Source organism: Capsicum annuum, chromosome 6 (assembly GCF_002878395.1).
Source record: "Capsicum annuum cultivar UCD-10X-F1 chromosome 6, UCD10Xv1.1, whole genome shotgun sequence".
Lineage (NCBI taxonomy): Eukaryota > Viridiplantae > Streptophyta > Magnoliopsida > Solanales > Solanaceae > Capsicum > Capsicum annuum.
The window spans coordinates 197,717,512-197,732,737 of NC_061116.1; positions in this window are offsets into that span (position 1 = coordinate 197,717,512).

The window sequence follows — 15,226 nt, forward strand, 5'->3', positions numbered from 1 at the left end:
GTCCATTTTAGGTTTGGGTTGGCTACTACACCATCTCTTTTATACCATCTATCTTCTATTTCTCTTCCTAAAGCTCCAGGTAATTTATTAAATAATTTTTTGTCTAATTCTTCATTAAAAGTGTTTTCGCTGACAATGCAATAATAAAAATAGTCTTGTAGAAATTTCTTTAAATATACCCAATGTGAAATGCTTAGTTGTTCTAGTTTTATTAATGCTTCTTTTTGTAATGCTAATAATCCACTATTTGAATCTTTTCCGGTTAATAACATGTGCATCTTATTTGTGAAATCAGAGAAGTTTGGTCCCATACTTAATAAAACCTGAAAATCATATGAGCAGTTTGTCTTAAAACTTTTTCATGTGGCTTTGACAGATTCTCCTAAAAAGGTTTCCAAATATTTGTACATCGTTTTAGTATCCGTTTCTGTATAATGTCTTAAGTAATCTGCTGCTACTATTCCTTTCCATAGATCTATTACTGTATCCCACATTTATGGGTCGTGTGCTGCTATATTTAGTATTTTACCTTTACTACCTCCTTCTTGTAGTTTAATCGGTTCTTCTATTGGCATTCTCTTACCTGCTGGTCTTATATTATCTCCTCTAAGTTCTGTATCTGGATTTATCCTAATTGCCGGTCTTCTAGGTACATTACCTGTACTATAATCTATTGATTGAGGATTAGGGTTTGTCTGTTGAAATGGGCTAGCACTTGACGAGCTAGTTGGTTCTAATTCTGCTAGTTCCTTATAACTTATTGTAAAACTTAATACAGATATTGTGTCTTCATCTTTTCTTTCAAGAAATAGTTCTTTATTATTTCTATATCCTAGATTATCACTTCTTTCAAAACAATTTTTAAAATGTTCTGTACATTTTTTTATTTTCATTTCATCTTTTTGACATCCTTTACATTTAAAAGTTATATGTTTATATTCTTCTGCTAAATTTTGAGCTTTTTCTATTACCATATCTACTTCATAACCTTCTTGTAAAATTTCTATATTCATAAATTCGCTTTCTGTTTCTATATTACTTTCTGTTTCGACATCGTCTATATTTTTTTTAGTGGTATAACTATAATCTGTAAATCTAACTGAAGTTTCTCATTTACTTGTAGTGTATAATAAATGAGAGTCTGGTGTGAGGATTTTTGATTTATTAAATTTATTTAGATTCCATTCTAAACCTGCATATATTTCTGGGTCTATTTTTATGGATTTTATTAGACTTATGCCTTTATTTCCCATTATTTCAACTACATCATTTACTTTTAGTTTAAATTTAGTATTACTACTTAAAGTTAATTTTTCGATAAATCCTATGCACATTAATAAGTTATTACCACCATTCATTTCTTCATACCCTTTTGTTTGGATTCCTATTTTAATATTTTTTCCAAATTATTTTAAGTTCGTTAAAAAATCTGGACTTATATAGAATATTCCTCCATTATTTGTCATATCTACTTCAGTTAATTCTATTATTGATTTTTTAATGTCTGACCATCTATCATCATATATTTTTATTAACACTTTGGATCCTAGATTTTTTCTAGTTAGACCTTTTATTCCTATAACAATTAAACCTATATGCATTAGTATCATTTTATTATTTTTTATATCTTAAGGAGTTAGCATTTACTAAATCTAGTACTTTAAAATCTTCTCTTATAGCTGATATTTGTTCTTCTCTATAATGTCTATATAGCTGATTATCTGTAGAAAAATATCTTGCATTATATAATGTTTTAGGATTTAATAATTTTAATTGATGTTGTTGGAAAATTTGTAAATCTCTATCTACATCTATTATTTCATTTATATATATATATATATATATATATATATATAGACATATAGAGAGAAGGGTTATAGAAAATGTGACGTAACACCTTCATATGACCTCCGTTAATATTTAACTTTTTTCTCCTTTTTTGATTTTTTTCTTTCATTCTTTACTTAATCAGTTTGTTTAATGATTTTAAAAAATCTATCATAATTATGAGTTCTGGTTGTCTTTGTTTGACTTTTTAAGGCTCGTTATTTTCGAAAAAAAGTAATGGTGGATCCCCGAAAGATTGAGGCAGTTCAAAATTGGATTCGACTTAGTTAAGTGACTGAGGTAAGGAGCTTTATGGGTCTATGTAACGCCCCGAGACTGCACCTTGGGCGTCACACGGTGCTTACAATCCCAAAGGACCACAAGCTAATCCATGATTGGTACCTATTGTGAGCACTGAATAATAATAAACTGAAAATATATGCGGAAGTTAGGCTGAAATTACCATAAGGTTCATAAACGGAAAACAAATACTGAATACTGATAATAATACTGGAAAAAAACTGAACATATGTTTGAAATATTCTAGTCCGAAAGCCTCTAACTGTCTGCATATGAGTTGCTGGGATAAATTCCTAACTAACTCCGACTACTGAAAATACTAAAATGCTGAAATAAGTAACTCTATCCTCAAAATATGAGGACTCACCACTATAACTATTACTGATAAGCTGAGCTGCTAAGTACGGTCAGGAACTTGAGCGTCCGAACCTATGATGTGAGACATCATAGCGCAAAGAAAAAGTATACATCAGTACGTAGAATGTACTGGTATGCTAGATGAGGTGAGGCTGAAATGCATGGGCTCATATGCATGAACAGTAACTGACAGAATGATATGAACATCACTGAATGAGAGTACATGGGTGATTGAAACTACTGTAAATACTGATTATGCAATACTGTGCATATACATATATATATAATGTATTTGAGATCATACCGAAACTGAATACTGAGTTTTGATAACTGAGTGACTGATATCTAAGATTACTGATAACTGTATTACTGATAATTGAGTGACTGTTTCTGATAGTCCTGATTTTGTAGAACTGAACTGAGTTTTATACTGAGTCTGAAACTGAAACTATAACTGTGTGAGTGTTCATCTAACCGACATACCTCAATTTTAAACTAAGTTAGGGTCCAACCTGTGACCCTAGTTGGAAGGGTGTTAGCATCGTGCCACTGGTACTAACAATGGTCATGTGGATCCACTAAAGAATTACCCTCATCTGGCAGGTTAGATATATGTTACCCTCAACTGGCAGGTGAATACTTTATCAACCCTCAATTGGCAGGTTGATATATTTAATCTACGCTGGCTATATAGTTCTGGAACTAAGGGACTGCTACTAGATGTCACACCTTCAACTGGCAGGTGAGCCCCCATCCCTAGGTTCGCTTGGTGCTGAATCCTACTTTCAACTGTATAAATACTGAACTGATCACTAGACTGTATTAGGCTTGATTGAACTGTTACTAATCATGATGATTGACTGAACTTTACTGAGTTCTGTACTGACTGAGTACTATTGTTCGTGACGTTACTGAGATTATTCTGTAGCTACTGAGATTCTAGGTAAATAGCTAGATTTTTGGGTATTGAATACCCCAGGACTCGATAACATCAATAGCAAAATATGGAAAAATCTTGAAAGCATTACATTAATTACTTATTCACCATGCATTCATTTAGATATTTTATCAAACACTTGAGAGGCATGAACTTGTACATGAATGGGTCCACATAATAACATGTCATGAATTCACTATTCAATTTACATAAGTATTCTATCAAACACTTGGGGAGCATAACTAATGCACATAGAAATCATCAAGATAAAAACATCATGGCTACAACATTCAACTTGCAAATTCAAGGGTTTAACATGAGAATCACATAATTCTACATATATGCTAATTAATTCACTTAAAACTTGTAATGAATCTTGATTTGAAAATCAAATATCAATACATACATGAACACAATCTAATTCAAACATGTAAATTATGAAATCAATGAGCTTGTAGTTTAAAAGAAGTTCTTGAACTCCAAGGGTGGAAGGAAATCCAAGGATGAACACATAACATACCTTGATTGTTAATTTCATGAAGATTGTAGGGAATTTCTTGGAACTTAAATTTCGAGCTTGATGAACTAGGGTTTGTTCTTGAGAGGATTTTGAGAATAAAGAATGAATTTTGCCCTTTCTAGGGCTTAATCTCGTGTTTTAGTTGACTTGGGTGAGGAGAAAATGACTCAATTACCCTTGAAAAGTCAAAATTTAAATGAGCAAAAATGTGTCCAGTGACATATTTGGCGTCGCGCAGCATCAATGGGGTCGTCGTGATAGCTAACGCGATGCATCGTGATCGCATTGGCTCACTGGAAATTGCACTGAACGCCTTGCTCAGTGATGCTGCAGTCGACGCGTTGCGTCGATGGTGCAATGCGGTAGCCAACGCGGCATGTCAAGATCACGCTGGTTTGATGTTTTATCTATCCAAACATGACCCAAACAAAGTCCGAAAATTTTAAAACTCACCCAACATGACCTATTGACATCCCTGATCATGAATCAACTTGAAAATCAATATTCGAAGGTCGAAAATACTGAAAATAAGATCATTCAATTTCGAAGGCTAAAAATGTTTCTAAGTCTTACCACTTAGCTGGATTTTTCTAAGTTTGGGACCCCTTTATTACAAGCTATATGGGACTGAATTAAACTAGAGCTTTTTCGACGTCTTATTGTCTAGGTAGTTATTACCGTAGATTTGTCAAGAATTCATATCCATTGTAATGCACTTGACAATGTTAACTTAGTAGAAGGTGTCATTTTATTTGGTCAGATCAATGTGAGGAGAGCTTCCAAAAGATCAAGGCATACTTGACTAAAAGAATTTTTCTTTCTTTAGCGATTGAATGTAAGAACTTTATAGTATTTTGTGATGCCTCACTTTGGATCTTGGGTGGTAGTGCTGCATTGATACATGATAGAAATATCATTACTTATTCTTTGAGATAGTTGAAGCTTAATGCGAAGAACTACCCAACCCATGACTTAGAGTTGACAACGATGGTGTAACTCCCCTAGTCTGGTACCCTGGACGCTACACGATACTCATAATTCCAAAGGACCATAAGCTAACGCATGACTGATATCTGCTGTAATAATTGAGTAATAATACCGTATAATGCAGAATAATGGGCTGAAATGCCATAAGGTTTAAAACTGTAATATTGATAAAGAGAAATGATAAAATCTGATAAAACATCAAAATCTGAAATACTGAATACTGTCTGAACATCTAGTTTGGAAAGCCTCTAAAACTGAAATGTCTGAATAAGGAGTTAATGGGACAATCCCCTAACTAACTCCATCTATTGAAATGTTGAATCTAATGAGATAATAAGATAAAAGAATATCCTCGAATGATGAGGACTCACTGCTAGTCTGTTTGCTGAAAGTCTGATCTGCTAAGAATGCTCTGGGCCCGTACATCTGAACCTATGGTATAAAATACTATAGCGCAAAAGAAAAGTATGCGTCAATACGTATGAATATACTGGTATGCAAAGTGAGGTAAGGCTGAAGGCATGGGTTCATATGTATGAACAATAATAACTGAATAACATGAGTATGACTGAATTAGAGTACATGCATGGATTCGTGAACTGTAACTGAATCGAGATAATACTGAATACTAAGCCTAAATGATATAAGTACGACCTCGAGAATGGACGTGTGAAAGTGTAATGAACCCGAGGCTTGGAGTGTGCAAGAAAAATGCAAAAGAGGGCCTAAAACACACACCAAAATAGAACCTGCACTACACTCCATGGGTGACATTTTGAGGTTTTTCATTAAAGGGCCTTTTGATCATTTTGTATTCTAGTTGTAACCTAGTATAAATAGAACATTGTAGATCATTTTTGTCTTAGACTTTGATGATATTGTAAGTTGTATAGCACTTTAAAAGACAAGTCCTCTCTTCTCTTTAGGAGGCAACCCAAAATTAGGATGATACTAGTATAGAATCACTAGTGTTGCATTCATGGCTTGAGACGTTGGTGTTTAGAGGAGGTAAAGTCCCTCTTATGTCAACGTCGAAGTTAGGTTAGCTGTTGTGTGCAGCGTTAAGGGTTCAAGAGTATCACATGTTCTTGGGTTCTTAAGATTATACCAACCAAGGTCTAACTATCTATCCCTTTTATTTATTGTAATTTTGTAATTGTTTGTGTATCTTGTAATCTTCAACTCGTGAGTTGTTGTCTCTTGTTGTTATTGTTCTTATCATATTATTCTCATCTTATTTTGTTTTTATTGTTTTGGTGTTGAAAACACACATTTCTATCTCGTCATTGTGTGTTGTAGTGAATCCGAGAGTTGGTCTTCAATAGGTCCTCGAATCTTGTGATTTATGGACTGTTTGGAGTGTAATTTCGTGTATTTCTAGGTTTTCTTGTATCATTTGGTATCAAAGCGTGGCTTGATCTTGTTCCTATAAGATCAATCTTGGGCTTGTTAGTTAAAAAAAATTGATGAAAAAAACTGAAAATCTAGAAAAATAGCAATCAGTCCAATTTGTGTTCTTGTCCGAATATTGTGTTCTTGTTGTGTATTGGCCAAGATTTTTACTTGTTTTGTTGTCTTTAAGTGTTAGTATTGTTCCTCACGAACACATTGAGTCTATATCTTAGATTTAAACTTGAAATGTTGATGTTGTTGTTGTGAACATAAGCTTGGCCGATTGTTGTTAGTGTTGTTGTGGCTCACGGTTTGGAATTGTAATGTGAATATTGTTGTTCTTCTTAGTTTGGCCGTGTGATTTTGTTATAAAATTGGTGTCCTAAGACCAATTTTGTTAAAGATATAGTAGTCTTGGCCGTGTGAGACAATATTGTTGTGGGTTTAGAGTAGGCTGTGAAAAGGGAATTGTTAGTGTTCTTAAAAATTGTTGTTGTTGTTCTTGGTGAATGTTGTTGTTGTTCTTGATGTTTATCACTAACTTCATACCTTTCTAGAAAAATAAAGTGCTTATTTGATCCAAAAAGGTGAAGGAAAAGGTGTAGAAACTTATTAGTCTTGAAAGACCCCCAACCACTAAAGACCTATCAATCACTTCTCAACAACTTTTTCATGATTTAAGGACCTTGTCTTGAGGAGAAAAGTCAATTCTTGCTTTTTGAATTTGAAAGAGGATTTCAAGACTTGTTTTTCCTCCTTAACCAATTCCCACCAATTCCAAATTACAATTGGATCAAGACTTGAATTGGAAAATAAAATTTGATAACAACCGCAACCAATACGTGGCTGCCACATCATGTTTTACTGTTCACCGATAATTTTTAAGCTCAAATTTTAGATTTTTTTGTTTCTTATTTGTTGATCCTTCATTTCGGTTAATTGATCCTAGTACTTATTAATAAACTAGTAAACTCCTACTAGATTATCAATTAGTCCTTTGAATCCATTATTCGTGCCTACGTTTCTTTTGTGCTTTTATCAATTTTAACATCATAGTACTTCTTGGTTCAAGTTCGGACACTACTTTCCTTGAGTCTTCAAACAAAGAATCCATTTCGACCAAAGAGTAGACTCACCCCTCGATTCATCACGAACTACGAGCCGACTTGCAACACTTGTGAATCCAAGTGTAAGACAATAAAGTGTGTGAGAGTGTGGTGAGGTTGTTTCGAACTAACTTGTGTTTTGCTTTGTAGGCTTGTTCTTTTTTTTTAGGTACAATTACAAGGGAACCCGCAGCTTTAACCTCTTAACCCATGTACAACAATGCCACAAATGTCATTTTGGCCTACCTTGACAATATGTCCTGAGACCTAGCTATGGCAAATGAAAGGTTGGATCGTATGGTAGGTCAAATGGAGCAAGTGGGCTGCCTGGACACACATCAAGAGGAAGGTCGTAGCTCATGTGAGCTACGAGGTAAAAACATTATCCCTTACACTCCTATGAACTTAGAATATTGTGTTGTGGCTAGTAGGAGCCAAGTAGGTGTAGTTGCAACTTTACCTAGGGTAGAGGTGCTCGAGTCTCCTTTTTTGTGATACTCTCGGTATTGTTAGGCCACATGAGGACCAAACTCTTGTTGTAGGTACACAAACACTAATTGATCCTTTAGATGACGAAATTGATTCTCCTCGTGAGAATGATTTGTGTCCATCTAGTGCTAGCACTTACAACTTGACTAAGGTTCCATTACCAAGTGACGAGAGTATTCGCACACTAGTTGACCCTTGTGAAAACCAAGGTGTGTCTACGTTGGTATATGAGTTGCCAACAACTAGTGAGGTTGTGGACAAAGATCAATCGGGTGGAAATGACCTTGACATGCTTGATTGTTTAGGAAACCCGAATTGTGATTGTCTTGGTAAAAATGGTTTTGCTTGTGATCCCTTTGCTGCCCATGATAGTTTATGTCTATGTAGGGACTACTCTCTTGAAAGAGAAAGTGTTGCATGCTTAGAAATTCCATCTACTTCTTCTTTATGTGTTTTCTATGTTAAGCCTACTATAGTGTTGTTGGACTTGAAACTAGTGATTACATACATAAGGAGATCATAGTTGCAGTTGACTCGTGTGACACCTTTCTTTATCCTCTTTGTGCTCATGATATTTTCCACAGGGATATAGAGGGTATGCCTAATTTTGAAGATGGAACCTTAGGGGAAAGTAAGAGTGGTCGAGGCCTAAGTCCTTGGTTACTCCACCCATTTGATCCCGGTACCATCTTAGGGTGGGAAAGGATTACTCTTGGCCTATTTTCCTTTTGTCTTAATGCTTGCCCGAGCCACCTCCTTTGTAGCATTTGTACTAATCTTTTCATGATTAAAACAAAGGACCCGTGGCTATACTTTAAGTTTGTTCTGCCTCGACATGGCATGTTGATGTGTTATTTTTTAATAACCCTAACCTCTCATGTCATGAGGGTGTGTGCTTGTTTGCCTTCTCTTAATTTTGTAAGGTACGAATTTGAGGTCAAATCTATTTTAAGAAGAAGAGGATGATACAAGTATGACCACAAGGATGGACGTGTGAAAGTGTAATGAACCCGAGGCTTGGAGTGTGCAAGAAAAATACAAAAGAGGGCCTAAAACACACACCAAAACCGAACCTACACTATACTCCATGGGCAACATTTTGAGGTTTTTCATTAAAGGGCCTTTTGGTTATTTTGTATTCTAGTTGTAACCTAGTATAAATAAAATATTGTAGATCATTTTTATCTTAGACTTTGATGATATTGTAAGTTGTATAACACTTTGAAAGACAAGTCCTCTCTTCTCTTTAAGAGGCAACCCGAAACTAGGGTGATACTAGTGTGGAATCACTAGTGTTGCATTCATGGCTTGAGACATTGTTGTTTAGAGGAGGTAAATTCCCTCTTGTGTCAACGTAGGAGTTAGGTTAACCGTTGTGTGTAGCGTTAAGGGTTCAAGAGTATCACATGTTCTTGGGTTCTTAAGATTATAACAACTAAGATCTAACTATCTATCCCTTTTGTTTATTGTAAGCTTGTAACTGTTTGTGTATCTTGTAATCTTCAACCCATGAGTTGTTGTCTCTTGTTTTTATTATTCTTATCATATTGCTCATGATTAGGAATGCATGTTAACACATTATAATTTCATTAAACCAATCTCATGAGCATTACATCAAACACATACAATGTATAGCTTTAGCATGGAGGACATTGTGAACGTGTGGGTGTAGCATAAGTTCATTATTTAGACCATCGAAGGATCATAAAAGCACCATAATCTCAATTTAGCATTTTATCAAACACATGGTAGGCGTAGCTTTATACTTGGGCATGAACAACAATGCTAATACATCCTAACTTCATAATTTAAGGGTTTCCATATAAGAGAATCAAAATTCAACACACATGCAATCATAAAATCCAGAAATACATAAAGATTTCAACTTAGAACAAATACCACAACATCAATATGGTTACATTCAAACCCACAACATGGAAATCACAATTCATGCTTTTAAAAGAAGTTTCTTGAACTCCAAGGGTGGAAGGGACCCTTGGATGAACACTTTACATACCTTATTACTTGAATTTGGGAAGGTTAATGGTGAAATCTCTTGAATTTGATTCTTGAATTAATAGCCCTAGGGTTTTGTTCATGAGGATTTTATGAATAATGATTGTATTATGCCTCTAAAGGGGCTAAATTTTGTGTTTGCGGGGCTGAAGGTCGAGGAAAAAAGACCTAATTACCCCCAAGAACGCGGTGTTTTAATAAAAAAAACTGGGCAACCGACGCGATATACAATGCAGCACGTCAATGGCATAGACGCTATATCCAACGCGTTGTTCTATGATCGCGCCGGGTCACCGAAATGGTACGCTGGTAGCTGGAGAAAATATCAACCAAAATGATAAGCTGCACGGCGTACCAAAATCGCGTTGAGACACTATTTTGGGATTCCAAACATGGTCTAATCGAGGTTTGAAAAATGTGAAACTTGTCCGGGAACAAGCTAAAATATAGACATTTAAAGAATATTAAGGTCGCGAAATGAGATTGCCAACTTTCGAAGGCTAAAAATAAACTAAGTCTGAGAACTTAGCTAGAATTTTCTAAGTCTGGGACCCCCTTAACAAGCTTAAAGGACTGAGTTAAGCTATAAATTTTGTGGGGTCTTACAATATCTCCCCCTTGGGAACATCGTCCTCGAATGAGACTGACTGAACTGAGAATACTAGTAGGCTCAACCTATTTATGGACATGAACAATCGGAACATGATTATAGGACTGATATTACAGATATACTAAATTATCATACTGAACATACATATTTGATGCATGAGTACATAACTGAGCTGATTCATGAGTACATGAATGGGATTTCTGATAAGCTGAGTTTTCTCATACTGATCATGCATATCTGATGTATGAATATATGACTGAACTGACTTATGAACATATGGTTGAACATGCAATGGTAAATGATACCAAGTTTGTAATGGAAATTTAAGCATGAAACTGAATAAGCTTACGAAAAGTCATTACCTTGGGTTGAGTCTGGATTAGCAGAGATAAGGTATGGATACTTGGTCCGCATGTCTACTTCTGTTTTCGAAATATCTCCCTCAACGAACTGATTTTGCCAAAAAACTTTAACTGGAGGGACTTATCTATTCCTCAATCTGCGAATTTGATAATCAAGGATTTCGACTGGGATCTCTTTGAAAGAGAGGTTGTTCTGAAATCTAATCCCTCTGTAGGGACTACGACTGTTGGGTCACCTATGCACTTCTTAAGCAAGGAGACGTGAAACACTGGATGGACTGAAGATAGATCTAAAGCTAATTCGAGCTCATAAGCTACCGTGCCAAAGCGATTGAGAATTTTTAAGGGGCTGACATATCGGGGACTGAGCTTTCCCTTCTTGCTGAACCTCTTCACTCCCTTCATGAGAGAGATTTTTAGATACAAAAAGTCACCAATCTCAAACTTGAGATCTTTCCTACGCACATCTGCATACGATTTTTGTCGGCTCTGAGCTGTCTTTAGCCTCTCTCTGATCAACTGAACTTTCTCTAAGGTATCGAATACCAAGTCAGGCCCTACTACTGCGGCCTCACCTACTTCAAACCAACCAATGGGAAAGCGCCTCAAACGGAGCCATCTTAATGCTAGAATGATAATTGTTGTTGTATGCAAACTTAATCAAAGTCAAGTGGTTATCCCAACTACCTTTAAAATCTATCGCACACGCTCGCAGCATATTCTCCAAATTTTGAATGGTCTTTTCTGCTTGACCATCTATATGAGAGTGAAAAGTTGTACTGAGGTAAACTCGGGTGTCAAGACCCTTTTGGAATGCCTTCCAAAAATGAGAGATAAACTGGGTACTTTTATATGAGACGATGGATAAGGAAACACCGTGTAATCTGACCAACTTTCTATGTAGAGTTTGGCGTAGTCCTCGGCTGAATAAGAGGTATGGACTGAAAGAAAATAAGCTGATTTGATCATCCTATCTACAATGACCCAAACTGAATTATGTTGATGATGAGTACGAGACAAACCCGTCACAAAGTCCATGTTCACTTCTTCCTACTTCCAAGTAGGAATATTGAACTCCTGCATGGACCCACTTGGCTTCTGATGCTCAATCTTAACCTGCTGACATGTTGAGCACTTAGCCACAAATTCTGCAATATCTTTCTTTGTCCCACTCCACAATTAGATCTCCTACAAATTATGGTACATCTTAGTAGCCCCTGGATGAATATAGTAACGTGCACTATGCACTTCTGTAAGAATTTTTTGTCTTAAGACATCAACACCTGGCATACATAAATGACCTTGATAACGCAGAACACCATCTCCCCATTGGGAGAATACCTCAACCTTCGAATCTTTGAATAATTCTTTCAACTTGACTAAATTGGGATCTTTATCCTATTTCTCCTTTATCTCGGAAACTAGAGATAACTTTGAACTACTCTAAACCTATATACTACCTTCTGTTGAGTCGACTAAGTGGACACCTAGTCGGGCTAACTGATGTACTTCCTGGGCTAACTTCTTTTTACTGTCTTCAACGTGAGCAACACTACCCATTAACAGTCTACTAAGAGCATCAGACACTACATTGGCCTTGCCAAGATGATAAAGGACACTCATGTCGTAGTCTTTCAATAATTCCAACCACCTTATCTGATGGAGGTTTAGCTCTTTCTAAGAGAACACATACTGGAGGCTCTTATGATCAGTGAACATATCGATGTGCACTCCATATAAATAGTGCCGCCAAATATTTAAGGCAAAGACTACTGCTGCTAACTCAAGGTCATGAGTAGGGTAATTCTTCTCACGGGGCTTAAGTTGTTGGAGGCATAGGCTATGACCTTACCATGCTACATGAGGACACAATCCAAACCTACTCTGGATGCATCAGAGTACACAACAAAGCCATCTGGTAAAACCAAGATTGGGCTGAGATAAGTCGAGTCTTCAACTCTTAAAAACTCTTTTCACAAGAATCTGACCACTGAAATTTGAATTTTCTGAGTCAATCTGGATATAGGGGGTGAAATAGATGAAAATCCCTCAACAAACCATCTGTAATAGCCATCCAAACCCAAAAAACTCCTGATATCTGATGGAGAGATGGGTCTGGGCTAGTTTTTCACCACTTCGGTCTTTTGGGGATCAATTCTAATGCCATCATAAAAAACTATATGGCCAAGGAATGCTACTAACCTTATCCAAAATTTTCACTTACTGAATTTGGTGAATAACTGATGATTTATGAGAGTCTGCAATACTTCTGAAATGGTCTGCATGATCATGTTCACTTCGGGAGTAAACCAGGATGTCATCTATGAAAACTATGATGAACATGTCTAAGTACTGCTTGAACACCCGGTTCATCAAGTCCATGAAGGTTGCTGATCTGAGGACATGACTAAAAATTTGAAGTGACCATACTGAGTTCTAAAGGTTGTCTTTGGGATGTCACATTCTCTGACTCTGAGCTAATGATAGCCTGATCTGAGGTTTATCTTTAAAAAGTAGCTAGCACCCTGAAGTTGGTCAAACAAGTCATCGATTCTGAGAAGGGGATACTTGTTTTTTATCTTGACTTTATTTAATTAGCGGTAGTCAATGTACATTCTGAGAGAACTATCTTTCTTATGCATGAATAAAATTGGTGCACCCGACCGGGACACACTGGCCTGATGAATCCCTTATATAGGAGATCCTTCAACTGTTCTTTCAATTCTCTGAGTTCTGCAGGTGCCATTCTGTATGGTGGAATAGATATGGGCTGAGTATCTGGGAGAAAATCAATTCCAAAATCAATTTCCCTTTCGGGAGGAACTTCGGAAAGATTTTTGAGAAACACATATGGAAATCCACTTGCTACTGACACTGATTCAAGAGTACGGGTTTCTGAATTAGAGTCTTTGACTCGTACAAGGTGATAGACACATCCCTTAGATATTATTTTTCTCTCCTGAAGGTAAGAAACGAGCTGACCCCTAAGTGCTGAAGTACTACCCCTCCACTCTAGGACGGGCTCATTTGGAAACTAAAACTGGACAATTCTATTTTTGCAATCGACTGAGTCATATCAAGAATAAAACCAATCCATTCGGAGAATGACATCAAAATAAGTCATCTCTAATTCGACTAAGTCTGCTGAAGTGACTCTCTAAAATACCATAATCGGATAGTTCCTGTATACCCGCCCGACTATGATGGTTTACCCACTGAGGTAGAGACTGAGAATGGCTCTGCTAGAATTTTTCGGGACTGACTCTGAAATCAACTGCTATATAAGGAGTAATAAAAGACAGAGAAGCTCCTGAATCTAGCAAAGCATAACCATATATATAAAAGATCTGTAACGTATCAATGGAGAACTTTCCAGATCTTGTTGGGACTGAAGAGCGTAGATTCTATTTGAGCGTAGCCCACTGGTGGCACTTGATGAGGCAGCCTGCTGATTCGGGTGACCGAACTGAGCTGGAGGATAGTTTTGCTGACCCTGAGAACCTGACTGGGGACAATCTCTAACTCTGTGGCCTGGCTTGCCACATTCGAAATAAACATCATTGTCAGCTATGTAAATACCTTTATGGTTCTTGCCATAAGTCTGATAAAGAGGATTGGTTCGGGCACTACTGACACTACCTTGAGACTTAGAGCCTGGCGCCCTATCTCTATTGTCTTCTCTAAATTTTGACACTAGAGAACTGGCTGAGGATGGAGCTAAAACTGAGAATTTTGAACGAAACTAAGAAGTATTCCCACCCTCTAACTTAGGCTGAGAAAAAATTGAAACTACCTGTTCTAGCTCTCTTGTTCTGCCTTTCTCTCTTTATTCTTCTGCTCCTCTATCTGTTGAGCATGGATCATGAGCCTAGCTAAGTCCATCTCACTAATTAATATTTCGGTCCTTCACTCTTTGACCACACTATTATTTACCTCAGACACAAACTTACTCATTCGAGACCTGCTATCTGCCACCACATGAGGAGCATATCTAGCTAATTAAGTAACCTTGAGAGAATACTCTTTCACTGTCATATTGCCCTACTTCAGATTAATAAACTCTAACACCTTAACTTCTCTCAACTCTAGGGAAAATAATCTATCTAGAAAAAAGTGGCAAACTTCTCTTATTCAATGGGCCCTACATCTGCAGCCCTCTCTTCTTTCCATTATTTGAACCAAGTGTGAGCCACATCCTACAATTGGTATGCAGCTAGATTAGCACCCTCACTAGCTGCCACCTCCATAATATCTGTAATACTCCTGAGGGTCCTCTTTTGACTTAGACCCAGTAAAAGATGAAGGGTTCATTTGGGTGAAGTC